Source organism: Rhipicephalus microplus, chromosome 4 (genome assembly GCF_043290135.1).
Source record: "Rhipicephalus microplus isolate Deutch F79 chromosome 4, USDA_Rmic, whole genome shotgun sequence".
Taxonomy (NCBI): domain Eukaryota; kingdom Metazoa; phylum Arthropoda; class Arachnida; order Ixodida; family Ixodidae; genus Rhipicephalus; species Rhipicephalus microplus.
Genome location: NC_134703.1, coordinates 105,749,263 through 105,763,454, shown reverse-complemented (window position 1 = coordinate 105,763,454; position 14,192 = coordinate 105,749,263).

Genomic DNA, 14,192 nt, shown 5'->3' with positions numbered 1-14,192 from the left:
GTTGTAACTTCAGAGCCAGGGCATGCTTTTCGAATCCTTTATTCAGGCATGCCAAAGGGCAGCCTCACAACAGCACAACGAACCCCGTAACATAGGGCACACGCCCCTATATACAAGTGGCTCCAGGTTACACATGCGCAGTGGCGATCATTCACTTATCACCGCAACTTGACAACTACGACAGGTGTAGCCTATCGCGATATGAACACAACAAACACCAAGCAGTAATTCATGATAATTAGCTGGACTTCTTAAAACACAGCTGACAGTGTTCGATGCCATTACAAGGAGAACAGATCATAGAATTTTTCGTGGCACCTCTTCCGAAAGCTGTCTGATGCATAAGCGTAGACATATTGGAAAATACTGTCAACGCTGCAACATTGTTTGCGAGCAGCATCGCCATAGCGTCTTTCAACTTCATTCTCGGCAGCGGTCTTCAGTGTCTAGAACTGCCCGCTCAGAAGACGGATCCCATGAAAAGCAGAACGCAAGACAACGCAAGGCGCGAATTGTGCTGATATGTACAAGCTTTGATGCCGCCTTTCACCTCAATGCCTCGACAAAGCTTTCATAAAGACTTCTTCATGCACATTTGGTTTGCACTGCGGCTAGAACGCATTCATAGGTGTTTGACATTTACACATCCTGCAGGCGTGGTTGCGTAGCCCAGTGTCTACGACACTCTCCTGCGGATCGTGCAGGTCCGGGTTCAGACCTACTCCCGCCAAGAAATCTTGTTCGTGTATTTTTTCGTGGCCGCGGGGTCTAAATATCGCTTTAACAAGTGGGCCGCAGATACTAAAATTTGGTCGCGCTGATGCCGGGACAATAAAGAAGATTCGAGACGCAGGGTGAAGTATGGGGGGGGGGGGGGGGGAGTCTCATTGAAATGTCAGATGATTTCACACTTGAGCGAATGTGTCTAGATCTCATTTTAGGTAACTTATGACCAGTATTGGGCATCATGACTCCAGACACATTGATACGGATAACCGGAATGACTTAAAGATAACCAAAATTACTTAAATCTGCTCACCAGTTCTGTAATAAAGAGCTTTTTTTATGGTCATGTGTCAACCCATGGTGACTGCGTGGTTGCCTCACAAAAAATATGGGACGAACGCAGCAGTGTGCTGGCTGCATGCTGGCTGCATGCTGGCAGAAAATGAGCACGGGCCGCGTGTTTGAAAACCCTGTTTTATAGTCATGATATACTTACGTGACTCACTGGACAGAAATGCATGGCAAAAGCAGCGCAGTCGAACTTGAACCTTTTACCAGTGCCTTGAGGACCAATTACAATTTAGCGAGCTATAGACACGACTTTAGCCAGCTTTAGCCACGAAAGTTGTTGCCTGCTGTAAATATTCGCAAATGTTGGTAAATATTGAGAAAAGTGTGGGCATTACTCCCAAAAAAGATCAGCTTAGTTTCAGTCACTCAGCTAACAATATTTTTCTCTCCAACGTATCAGAATATGATACTTTGGCCTGTAGATAATAATCAGCCTAAGATGGAATTTACACACCGGGAACGTAACCGGTAGTGCCTATCAAAAATTGTTTTTTTTTTCTTATGAGGGCATTACTGTCTACACGTTCCGTTCGTTTATTAGAATACAAAACAGTCATACGTCTAGTTCTCGATTACGCCGCCATCGTTTAGCACTCTTATACACCAAGTGACACGAAAAAAGTGGGTGCAGCGGAAGGTGGTGTGCTTCATTTACAATAACTACACCCGTACCTCTTCAACTGAACTTTCAAAACAAGCCAACTTGCCTGCACTTACGGAACGCCGTCATGTTTTCCGACTAAAATTCGTATTTAAGTCTATAAATAAACGTTACAATCATAATGTTTCTGAGATTACTTTTTTTCTGGGTATGCTACGAGACAAAGGCACCTCACAGCTCCTCCTTTCCACGCAAAAAAAGAGAAAACAATTGTTTCAAGCATTGCTTCTTTCCAAGAAGTCTGACTGAGTGAAATAACCTCACTAATACTTAGGTTAATCAACCTTCACTGCTTCACTGTCTTTATTTGCTGCAAATATCTGTTGATTACGTACCAACCTGCAACATGACGTCGTTCATGATATATATATTTCTTTTCGCGAATTTATTATTTATGTAGTGTATGTTTTGTGTACATGCTGTAGATTTATGCGCGATAGCACAAAAAATGTTTGATCGCACAGCTGACCTGATTGTTGCAGATGAATTTTTTGAAGCAATGCATGTTAATATTCTTTGTTTTGTTTTGTACATTTTCGCCTTGATATGATGTATTTCCACCCTGCTAAAATCATCTTTAGGGATTGCAGCATCTGTGAATAATGAACCGTGGTACCAACGGGACAGTGACATGACCCATATGAGGTGGTCATGATGGGCTAAAACATAGCCCCGAACTTAACCCTTTTCAGCGTGCGAGTCGCGATTCCAAAAGAACAAATTAGTTGGCAACTTGATGTATGGAACAGATGGTGAAAGGTCTAAAGTTGTAAGTCGCATGCAGCAGCTGTCCCTACGGTTTACGAAAAGGTGCTCACACAACAATAGTAGATAGTGGTTACAACACAAGGAAAACATTTAGAGCACAGTATGTTCAAAACTACGTCAGGGCAGTTAACCCCACCTGCATCGATTCAGGTACCCAGTTGGGCAGTTTAGAGAAAGGTATTCTCAGGAAGAATGGACAGCTATAACATTTCGGCAAACCACAAAATGTCACTACGACGTGAATATCTGATCACCAGTTAGACGACGTTTGTTGCACTATTCATAAACAATCTGAGCCGCTATGCATGAACTGGTAGAGTGTGAGATAAGTGTTACACTGATAAATTATATTATCTGACTACAGCTGTAAGCTTCAGTCAGCAATCATTAGTACTTACGTAGCTGCGAATTTTTTTACTGGTGATAATGATTTCAAGATAAGTTTTTGTCCTAGAGACTTGTGTAGTACAGCAAAGAGGAGCCCACTCACGTGCGTTGTTGCTTAAATACGGAGACGAGGTCTGCTTACTCCTTCCTACCTATCATCAGTCTCGAGTTTTTCTCGAAATTTCGATAATTGTCCCATTTTGACAAGATACGTGCAGCTTTAAAATAGAGAGCATGAAGCGTTACTTTAGAGTAAGTCGCCATGGCGCATGCGTCATATGTGATATGTTATCTTGAAAACTCTCATTAATTTCGTATACCCAAGCAACGCAACGGAGTATAGCATCGGTAGATAGATGATGTTCAACAATATCTCGAGTATCCCACGTCATCTTAGCCACGGCATTAAATTTCGAAAGCGCATCGTGATCGAATTGTACGCAACTCGAATGTTTCGTTTTCAATAAAGTCTTGTATTGTCTCTCAAATGTCGTTGGGGTGGGAGATACGACCTAAAGACCCCATAAAGTCAACGAGGAGATGACCTTTGCTGCAGCTCAGTTGACAAAGTATCGGACGCGTTGTTCAAAGGTCGCAGGTGGGGTCCCTGCCATCGACAAGTTATATTTTAGTCCAATTTTTATTTCCTCGCAATTACATCGTAGCTGGAGTCGTCGATAGCAGCGGTCCACCAGGTTTCTTGAGAGCAGTCTCGCAACGCAGGGCATCACCAGAGCATGTGTGTCAGTAAGCTGCATCAACGGCGAAGCCCTGTGCGCTGCAGGTGCACTTGTAGCGCAGTTCAGGAGGAAAATACTGCGGTTCCAGCAATATGCATAAAACCTCATGTTTCTCCCCCCCCCCCCCCAAAAAAAAACGCTAATGAAGTCACTCTAGAAGGAATACGTGCACTAGCCCTTGTCGATACCGGTGCTGCCCTTTCGGTAATTTTTGCCCGCACTTGCCGCCATATCGGGAATGTCACGACGCCTGTTTCTGGATTATATATCTCTTCGTACAGCCCACGCGCAGCACGTCGAGCCTTCTGGCGCCTTCTCAGCCCATGTCGTCATCCAGAATATTCTCTATGTGATCGTATTCATCGTATTGCCATCTTGTGCTCACAACGGGGCGGGGGGCTTCCTATTTACACATCAGACATCGGGTGATCGTCAATTCTGCCCGCGGTGAACTCGAGTTGTTTCCGCTTTTGACAGACAAGGGCACACGTCGCAAAAAACAGTTTTGGACGACACCGTTTCGCCTGCCCAGTGTACTGTTCTTTTCTGCGTCTCTTTCAACTGTGAAAACATTGGCACAATGCTTTTCGCACTGTCTGAACTTTGAGTTCACCGGCGATCACTGCCATTGCCTTTTGCCGTCCTCGAGTTCAATTCTGGCACCCCTGTGATCTACGCCTCAAATCGATATCAACCGAGCGAATTTGCGCTACCGAGAAACCCTCGGCAAAGTCGTGCCGCTGACTTCATCTTAGATTTTCAACCCCTTAGACGACTCCTCTTATATGACCACCTTCGAGACATCAACTCCTCGGCCACTACCGCAATCTTTTACACTATAAATAGCCAGCGGCCTTACGACGACGCAACGAGACCAACCTTTTCGCTAGCTCGACAAGTTCTCTTTCCCCTTTGACTGCCAACAAGCAAGTGCACTCGACCGCGTGACGACTGTTTCGCATACTATCATACAGAAAGCCATCTACCCATTCAACAACGTCCTTACCGAGTATCGGCGAGTAAAAGGCGCATTATCGATGACTAGACGAATGACATGCCTAAACGTGGTGTCATTCAACCTTTCAACAGTCCCTAGGCGTCCCCTGTTGTCCTTGTTAAGAAGAAAGATGGTACGATACGATTTTGTGTAGATTAATGCCGGCTTAACAAGATTATCTGAAGGGATGTGTGCCCGTTGCCACATATTGACGATGCACTCGACCGTTTGCAAGAAGCAGAGTTTTTTTCTTCCTTGGATCTTCGCTCTGGCTACTGGCAAGCACCCATGGCTGAGACTGACTGCTCAAAGCCGCGTTTGTAATACCCGATGGATTGTACGAATTCACTGTAATGCCATTCGGTCTCTGCAACGCGTCCGCCACCTTTTAACGCATGATAGACGGCATTTTGCACGACATGAAGTGGCGCGCTTGTCTCTGCTGTCTACTTTATTGTCTTTTCACTAGATTTCTTGACCAACGTATACGCCGAGTGCATCAAGTTTTGATATGTCCCCCAAATTCTGGTCTACAGCTTAACTTGAAAAAGTGCCTATTCGCAGCTCGCAAACTAACTATATTAGGCTAGTCGTCTCCAAAAGAGGCATTCTTCCTGATCCATGCCAAACTTCGTGCCGTATCCGACTTCCCGAAAAACTAACCTGAAAGCTCTACGCACCTTCATTGGCCCATGCTCATATGTTCGACGCTTCGCTCGCAATTTTGCTAGCGTCATCGCACCACTTGATACACTCCCCCAAGGCGACAACGACCTATCTACTTGGTCTAAAGCTTATGATGATACCTTTACGACACTTCACCGCCTGCTTACGCCTCCATAGAGTTTGCGTCACTTCGATGCGAGCGCGCAACAGAAATTCAAACTAATGACAGTGGTTTCAGCCTTGGTGCTGTGCTCGTAGAACGTGACGATGCCAATGCCGAATACTTGGTTTTATATGCCTGTCGTGCATTCACGAAACCCGAGACCAATTACACCGTAACCTAGAAAGAGTGGCTGGCCATCATTTGGACTCTTCATAAATTTCGCCCATATTTTTACGGTCGTCCTTTTGATGTCGTAAGAGACCACCATGCACTGTGCTGGTTGTCAAACCCGAAGAACCCGTCAGGTGAGGTGACCTGACAGGTTCTGGGGCTCTCCGAGTTGGAGAGTGAAGTCTTCGAGTGGAGTCAGAGAGCCCATTAACCTGATGGGCTCAATAGGCTCCCCGACTCCAGGAATATGACATCCACGTCGTATATCCCTCTGGTCGCCGGCACTCTGATGCTGAGGCCCTGTTCCCAATCCCACTCATTTTAGACGCCAAAGTATTTGCTCACAATCATATTATGTCGACACTTGATATCTTAGACAAGGCCCCCGTGCAACGAAATGCCCCATATATCGCCTCAATTCTGAACTTTTTCTAAAGCCCCCGGGCTGCATCGGCCCCACGAGCGCTCCGCCACCAGCGGCGCAGCATTATGCTATCCGCGACGGCCTTTTATACCACTGCAAGTACCACAATGATGGCAACACATGGTTATTAGAGCAGAGTGACTTGTTTGGCGAGTTGGTCGATTCTTACGGTGGCTTTTGGCGCGAAAAACACGAGAGAGGGACTTGCGCTTGTCCGTCTCTCGTGTTTATTTCGTGCCAAAAGGTACCGTAAACATGGCTATATTAGTCCTACCCCGCCATCTTCGTCAGGACTTATGCTCCGCTTTCCACTATGACCCTCACTGTGGTCACGGCGGCGTGTTTAAGAAGTACATGCGCCTTCGTCTTCGCTATTATTGGCAGGGCATGTACAGCTTCGTCTGCAAGTACGTCCACTCTTGCCTCACCTTCCAGCGACGCAAACCAGTCTCCACAGCACCTCTCTAGCCACTTCCCTGCCCAGCCCACCCATTTGATCATTCCGGCATAGATTTGTACGGGCCGCTCCCATGCACTGGCGCTGGCAACCGCTGGATTGCCATCGCTATGGATCATTTGACAAGATACGCCAAAACCACTGCCTTATCTGCTGCAACAGCAAAAGATATGTTGTCTCGTTTATTCTCTGCCGCAGATTTGTTTTCCGTCATGGCGCTCCTCGAGAACTACTCGCTGATCTTGGACGAAACCGCTTCCGAAACCGCTGCCTTAGCTGCCGCAACAGATGTTGCCTCGTTCATTCTCTGCCGCAGATTTGTTTTCCGCCATGGCGCTCCTCGAGAACTGCTCACTGATCTGGGACGAAACCGCTGCCAAAACCACTTCCTTAGCTGCCACAACAGACGTTGCCTCGTTGATTCTCTGCCGCATATTTGTTTTCCGCCATGGCGCTCCTTGAGAACTGCTCAGTGATCGTGGCCGTGTATTTCTGTTCGACGTGTGGCACCCACTTCTATCAGAATGCAGAATTATTCACCGCACCACTGCCGCATATTGTCACGGGCTGAGTACATGCCTGAGGATGACGACGACGAAGTGCTGAACGTGAACGTGCTCGCACTGCAGCAGCGCTGTACGCATTTGCTCGCCAGTATATTCGCCAGTACCCATTTGCTCGCTAGTGTATACTTTTCTCGCTGTGTTGATCACCGCCACCTCACCCATATTACCAAGAAAGATGTCTATCCCCTACCGCACATAGATGATGCACTCGATTGTTTGCACGGTGCCAAATATTTCTCTTCAATAGATCCTCGCTCGGGCTACTGGCAGACCGCTGTGGACGACAAAGACAGAGAGAAGACGGCTTTCGTGACTCCTGATGGACTTTATCAGCTCAAGATGATGCCTTTTGGATTATGCAATGCCCCCGCGACTTTTGAGCGCATGATGGACTCTCTCCTTCTAGGCATAAAGTGGACCATCTGCCTCTGCTATCTTGACAACGTTATTGTTTTTTCGACTACTTTTGACGACCATCTTACCCGTCTGTACACAGCGCTTGATGTTTTCCGACGTGCCAACTTGCAACTTAACTCGTCCAAATGCCGCTTTGGGCAACGCCGAATCTGCGTACTCGGCCATCTTGTTAACGCTGCGGGCTTTCAACCAGACCCTGCGAAAGTCCGAGCAGTTCGCGACTTCCCCACACCCCGCTCAGCCAAGGACGTTCGAAGTTTTCTGGGACTGTGCTCCTATTTCCGTCGTTTTGTCGAGAAGTTTGCTGAAGTAGCCCGTCCTCTAACCTGCCTCCTCAAAACGGATGTCGCATTCACCTGGGGCCAACAGCAAGCAAACGCCTTCTCGTCGCTCGTTGACATTCTCACCAATCCACCTGTCCTAGCACACTTCGACCCATCTGCTGCTACGGAGCTTCGTACTGACGCCAGTGGCCACAGCATAGGCGCAGTGCTGGCGCAGCGGCAACAAGGCATGCACCGCATCGTCGCGTATGCAAGCCGACTGTTGTCGCGCTCGGAACAAAATTATTCCATCACAGAACGCGAGTTCTTAGCTCTCGTCTGGGTCATTGCGAAATTCCGACCGTACCTGTATGGCCGACCATTCTCAGTTATTACGGACCACCATGCGCTTTGCTGGCTCTCCTCACTCGAGGACCCTACGGGACGCCTTGGTCGCTGGGCGCTGCGCTTACAAGAGTACACTTTTTCCGTATCCTATAAATCCGGACAACTTCACAAGGATGCCGACTGCTTATTATTATTATTATTATTCATGTTACCCTACAGGCCCCAGAAGAGCATTGAGTAGGGGGGGGTTACAGAAAAATCACAATAACATAAAGCATAAAAAGAAATTATATCGAAGAAAACAAAGAAAATTGCACAATGGAAGGGAGAAGAACAAACACTATAAGCAAATGCAGCAAAAAAAACAAAATAAAAAAATAAAGCATCGTTATACAAAATCAAGAGAACATATAAATTTGCAGTAGCTCACGAAATTTGGCCGGATCTCTCACAGAAACAATTTCATCCGGAAGGCTATTCCAAACTGCGATGGCGCGTGGCAATGCAGAATTATTGAATGACTGAGTGTTGCCGAAGATGCGTCTGAAACTTAGATGATTATGAAGTCGACTAGATGTGCGCGAAGGAATGTCAAGCGATAGACGACTGGTCCACGAATTGTAGTAGTACTTATGGAGGAGGCATAGACGGGTGACAGAGCGGCGGGAATCCAAGTTAGTAAGGGCAATATCGCGTTTGATTTGGGTGATGCTGGAGTGGCGGTTATACATTGAAGTGATGAAGCGGGCTGCACGATTTTGGATGGATTCCACTTTATCTATAAGGTATTGTTGATGCGGAGACCAGATCGATGAAGCGTATTCCAGCTGAGGACGTACAAACGTTTGGTAGGCCTGCTGCCGAATTGTCCCGTTACCCAGTCGATCCCCCTGATACGACGGAAGATGGACAAGAGGCCCTCGTTCTTTCAATTAACGACTTCACCGACATAGCTGCTGAACAACGCCGCGACCCCTCTTTGCGTGCTATTATCAATGATCTGCACTCTCCCCACCCTGACCACTCCTTACAACTGTTCGTTCTTCACAACGACATCTTGCACCGCTACAACGCCCGCCCTGATGGTGCTGAGTTTTTACTCGTTGTTCCAGTGCATCTTCGCTCAGACGTTTTCGCCCAGCTCCATGATGCCCCCTCCGCTGGACACCTAGGGGTGTCACGCACGTATGACCGTATTCGCCGCCGATTCTTTTGGCTTAGCCTCTACCGTTCTGTGCGACAGTACGTTGCGGCATGCGACCTCTGCCAGCGCCGCAAGACACCTGCTCTGGGACCTGCTGGTACCCTCCAGCCCATTGAAGTACCAGATGAGCCATTTTTCCGAGTCGGCCTCGATCTTCTAGCCCGTGTCGGCCACCGGTAATAAGTGGATTGCTATTGCTACCGACTACGCAACGCGGTATGCCGTTACACGCGCCCTCCCCACCAGCTACGCTACTGATGTAGCTGATTTCCTTCTTTATGACATCATTCTGCGTCATGGTGCTCCTCGTCAGTTGATCACTGACCGCGGCAGTTGTTTTCTATCTAAAGTAGTCGACGAGCTCCTGCGATCCTGCTCTACCCACCACAAGTTCACTACATCGTACCATCCGCAAACCAACGGCCTCACGGAACGCCTCAACCATACCCTGACGAATATGTTAGCGATGTACGTCTCCAAGGATCACAAAGATTGGGACATCCACTTACCTTTCGTTACCTTCGCATACAACAGTTCACGTCATGATACAGCTGGATTTTCACCTTTTTAGCTATTGTTTGGTTATGACCCGCTTTTCCCCATGGACACCATGCTCCAGTCTGACGCCCCCTCATCGACTGCTTATGCTCGTGATGCCCTGGCCCGAGCTGACATCGCCCGCCAAGTAGCCCGGGATCGTTTATGTGCCTCGCAGCTTAACCAAAAGAGTGCTTACGATCGCCGGCACCGTGACGTACAGTACTCACCAGGCTCGCTCGTCTTGCTGTGGTTACCATCACGTCGTGTTGGTCTCTGCGAAAAACTGATGTCCCGTTACGTTGGCCCCCACCGCGTCATACGCAAGGTTACCAGCGTGACCTATGAGATAGCTCCTCTCCATACCACGTCAGTACCAGCTTCAGTCCCGACCGATATAGTGCACGTCTCACGGCTTAAACCTTACTACTCACGCGTCGAGAATTGATCGCACCGGGACGGTGCTTCTGCCGCCGGTGGGTAATGTCACGGGCTAAGTACATGCCTGAGGATGACGACGACGAAGTGCTGAACGTGAACGTGCTCGTACTGCAGCAGCGCTGTACGCATTTGCTCGCCAGTATATTCGCCAGTACCCATTTGCTCACTAGTGTATACTTTATTCCCCGTAACATCATGACCTACAGACAAATGGCTTAACGGAACGATTTAACAGAACTCTTGGTGACATGTTGCCTATGTTTGTTGCGTCAGAACACTGCTATCGGGATCTTGTTCTCCCGTTTGTCACATTCGCATACAACACCACCTTTCAAGCCACCACCGGATTCTCACCATTCTTTTTTACACGGCCGCGAACCCTCCATCGCCATTGATACGATTCTACCATAGTATCCGGACAATGACGACTACAAGCCTGTGTCTTCGGTGGCTCAGCACACCGACAAAGGCCGATAACTGGTTCGTTATTTCACGTGCGACCAACAGTGTCACCAAAAACAGCGTTACGACTCCGAGATACCTCCTGACACTTTTACCGTCGACTCTCTCGTGTGGCTTTTCGACCCGCTAGTTGCTGCTCCTGACCTTTCGTCTAAGCTACTTCCGAAGCACCACGGACCCTACCACGTGGTTACGCGGACACCTCCTTTTAGTTATATGGTTGAACCATTTACGCCATCTACCGACCTTCGTCGTCGTGGGCGAGGAACGATCCACATTAACCGTCTCGAACCGTATTATGATCTTCTTACCTCGCTCTAGGTCGCCAGGTTGGCTACCCTTCAATACCGGGGGTGATTGTGAGGCAAAAGAAAGACACGTGCAGAGAGTGACTGAAACAACTTTATTGCTGATCCCGCATAAAGGGAGAAGAGGTAGGGGAATTAAAGCAAGACTATAGCGTTCTCGAACGTCCCGGAGCAGCAGCCTACTCTCGTAAAACCCGGAGACGCGCCGCTTTTGGCCGCTGACGTTCCAGGATGCCAAGCACGTGCTGGACCACGTCTCTTTTGTTGCCTGGCTCTTGGCACATGATTTTGCTGCTGATGTTAGTCAGCATTGCTTCTTGGTTGCCAGGCGGTGGCGCACAATCCCAGAGGAGGTGTCTCTTTGTGGCTCGCGCCCTCTAGCCGAGTATGCATGTATCTGTGAAGTATACCTCCACGCAGACGTGCTTTGCCCAGATGGGGTCCATATGGCTTATACTTGCAACTGCCGTGTGTGGCTGCTTTGCTGCGTTGTAGGTCTCAATGAAGTGGTGGGTAGAGGCGTCTGCTCGTTCTGTACCACTGCAGAACGTCGCCGTAGGTTGTGATGGAATACTCTTCATCTTCGGCATCGGGTCTCTCCGGCTCCGAGGAATGTGTTGACGAAGACCCGCGGCTATTTAGTGCGTGTGCGCCCGTATCTGCCTCCTCGTTGCGGTTCGGGTCCGCGTTTAGCTCCCCAGCATGCGCAGGGAACCACTTGACGATAACCTTGGTTTCCAGTCTTGTTATCATTGAACACACTCTTGCGGTGGTTCCATGCACATAGTTTATAGCATAGTTGACTATTGCCGGCTTCGGGACGCTGAAAACCGTGCGGCGATCCGGGATCGCCAGTGCCAGTGCGATTGCAAGCTCTCCTCGGCTTGCATGGGCGACTTGTATCGTATGCTTCCAGACGTTGTGAGTACTCCGGTGTGAGTACTCCGCTGAGGGTACCACCCTTACCGAAACACATGCACACGCAAGTGCACTAAGAAAGAATAATGGCAAGAGCCATGGCATCCACAAAGGAAGATTCCAACGATCCGCGAGCGTACTACGTGGACGTGGCGAAGTATCCCCGTCGACACGTGCAGAAGCGCATTGCCATCGGCTGGCTCGCTCGGGCACTTTGCTGCCTGGCGTCGCCTTGCCTTCTGTTGCTGAAATCATCGGCGTCATCGCAGACCTTAATAAACCCCGTAACAGAGCTAATTTCTCCGCAGTCCACGCATGATGGGCCCATCTCCGCATGTACCATACTCAAGAAGCTGTTTGAAGGGTAGAAAGCCGTTCGGAGGATTCTAAGCGTGACAAATTTTGCTCTATTAAGTTTAAGGTGAGGGGTTGGGAACACTCGTCCAATCCCACTGTAGTAATCTCGTCAAAGGCGACGAGCGGATCGCCAAACCCGAACTGTTCCGAACCATTAGAGGGCCCCTCATCGCCACGGCATATTCATTGTAAGTTCCAGGCAGCGTGCTGCGGTGTAACATTTCGCTCACGTGTTCTCCGGAGCCTCGACCACCGATCAGCAGCGTTCCATGCTCAAAAAATATTGCGAAGCCTTTTTAAAGGAATACTGACACAAACCTAAATGTTTCTTATTGCCGGTCTAAATAAAGAGACTGGTGTCTACAACCACAAAGAGAGTGTAATGGAGAGTAGTACTGACGACTCCGACAGCTTACCGCTGTTCACACTTCTGCTACCACCACCCTTCCCAGGTTATACACCCCCATCGTCCCACTTCATTCAACCCACTTGATGACACTTTATTTAACCCTACCTCATTTAACCAAACGCCCTTGGCTGCTGACCCGCAGGTTGCGAGATGTGAATCCCGGCCACGGTGGCCGCATTTTCGATGAAGGCGAAAATGCTTGAGGCCCGTGTGCTTAGACTTAAGTGCACGTTTAGGAACCCCAGGTGGTCGAAGTTTCTGGAGCCCTCCACTATAGGGCGTCTCTCATAAATCATATGGTGGTTTGGGGATGTTAAACCTATACAATCATTAAACGGTGAGACTAGACGATTGTGAACCCTTATTTGATTGCTTCTATAGCTTGTTTCTGCATGTATAGGGCTTAACTTGTAGATTATTTCTAGGTCGCTTCTCGAGGCTTTAGCTGGGTGATGCTTGACTGTCTCAACGTTGATTCTCAGCGCATAGAGGTTCGAATGGAGACTCAGTCTCAGACACGAAGGCACGTCGCCGTTGGCGAAAGGGCTTCCAGGGCTTCGGGTTCTTCTTGCCAACGCCGCTGCCTTTACCTATAGTATTCTCTCGTTGTACGCACTTGATGTCTTCGACTAAGCGCCATCGCTTTGCATCCATATATAGGGTTGTATGATATTTAGCTAACTTCTGTAGAACGTACCCGTTTATGACGAGTATAGTATTCCGAGAGGCCGCACAAATACGTAGCACATGTTCGTTTTAGGGCTTTCGCTGTTGAAAAAAGTTTATTTACGCTATGTACCGAAAAGAAAACTTTCCTACCATACCAGTAAGAAGGGCACGCACTTTCTTCATCTTTAGTGGACGAGTAGTTATTAGTCGGTTTACGCAATTTGTGTTGCATATACCGTTATGATGAGTTTTTTTTTTTTTTGTACGGGGTTAACAAGAAACGATTCACTGAACAGCTTCATTGTTAAAATGTATATCGTGGCTGCAGAACCTTAAAATTCGTGTATGAGAGAGAAAATTCACTTTTTATTCACGGAACTATTTATTAGTGGGCTCAGACCAAATACGTGCTACGCGAGACTTGTCAGCAACGCCATTAGTCGCGTTCATAGGAGCATTCACCGTTGCCGAGGGACCCGATTACAATCGCACACTGTAACAAAAGGCGCAAAGAGTGTATATACAAAAACGAGAAGTGAGAAGGTCATGTGCACCACTGCTAACACCAATCTGCTTACAAGTCTAGAATCAATATGCGGTTTAACGCGTAAAAGTTCGTGTACAACGCCAGCAAAGTTTGCTTCAGCTGCTAAAACTTGCACGTCGTTTGTTAATGACACTTTTCTTCTTATTTCGCCATGTGCTTTAAATATAAGTACAAAAGCCTATGAATAAGACCACGTGGTCGCATTGTCCTGCAGCAACGCAGCCTTAACTCTCAT